The 1,258-nt window shown below is 39.1% G+C and overlaps 1 pseudogene; it reads left to right on the top strand.

Annotated features, from left to right (window-relative positions):
* The first annotated feature begins 824 nt into the window (after positions 1-824).
* Positions 825-1,013, top strand: LOC102503411 (mitochondrial import receptor subunit TOM5 homolog pseudogene; annotated as a pseudogene).
* The last annotated feature ends 245 nt before the right edge of the window (positions 1,014-1,258 follow it).

Genomic DNA, 1,258 nt, shown 5'->3' on the forward strand with positions numbered 1-1,258 from the left:
GATTCAAGTCCCAGACCTGGTCGCTTGCTTTCTCACTTTCTCTCTTTCTCTCTCTCTCACACACACTCTGTCCTTCGCTGGTAAACTTAAAAATAAATAAATAAATAAAGTTAAATAAAATAATTCTTTAAAAAATATATCATGGGACCGACAGGTGGCATGATGATTAAGGGCACTGGATTCCCATATGGCCCATCTTGGTTCAAGACTTGGACCTGCTGGCTTGCTTTCTCACTTTCCCTCACATATTCCCTATAACAAATTTTAAAATAAATAATAATAATAATAATTAATTTAATTAAACAAATAACTCTTTTAAAAAGGAGATGGAAGAATGTGAAAGGATATAGGAACTAACTGAAGGAGCTCCCAACAGCCAAAGCTATAACACTGTGAGCAATCAAATAGTGTTAGATTATTACCCATAGTACTAGACACGTATCTTAGCCCTTTTGGCCTGAACTGCCATCTTCCAGTAATTCACCAAAATGACTAACACAAAGGGAAAGGAGGGGAGGCACCTGATATATGTTCTCTAGACCTTTTAGAAAACATGGAATGGTTCCTTTGGCAACATACATGTGAATCTACAAAAAATGTGATATTATAGATATCAAAGGAATCAGTATTGTTCAAAAAGGAATGCCCCACAGATGTTACCATGGCAAAACTTAGGAGAGTCCACAATGTTATCCAGCATGTTGATGGCGTTGTTGTAAACAAACAAGTTAAGGGCAAGATTCTTCACAAAAAAAATTAATGTGCATGGAAGCGCCGCCTAGGACAGCAGAGCAGTGGCTGGGAGCCTTGGAGGCAGAGCTGCGATGTTCCAGGTCGAGGGCCTCACGCCGAAACTGGACCTGGAGGAGATGAAATGGAAGATGCGCGAAGACGTGGTCTCCTCCATAAGGAATTTCCTCATCTACGTGACCCTGCTGCGAGTCACTCCTTTTATTTTAAAGAAATTAGACAGCATATTAAGATTGGGCATCACATGCAAATATATGATATGAAGAACCTGGTTACAACTTCTACTCCTATCTCCACATGAATAGGCCCAGAGAGGTGTAAGAGACTCTTTGAATGGACATAAACATTTCACTTAAGAACAAGCTTGGGTCTGGTAACTGAACTTCATAGCTAAAATACAAACCTATTTGGGAAGTATGGAAAGACATCTTGTGGTCATATTGTGCCCTTATGCCTGTAATATTTGGCTCCATGAATGTTGGTGTAATTGTAAATAATGCATTTTCTA

The sequence above is a fragment of the Tupaia chinensis genome, unplaced genomic scaffold (assembly GCF_000334495.1).
Source record: "Tupaia chinensis unplaced genomic scaffold, TupChi_1.0 Scaffold000410_1, whole genome shotgun sequence".
Lineage (NCBI taxonomy): Eukaryota > Metazoa > Chordata > Mammalia > Scandentia > Tupaiidae > Tupaia > Tupaia belangeri.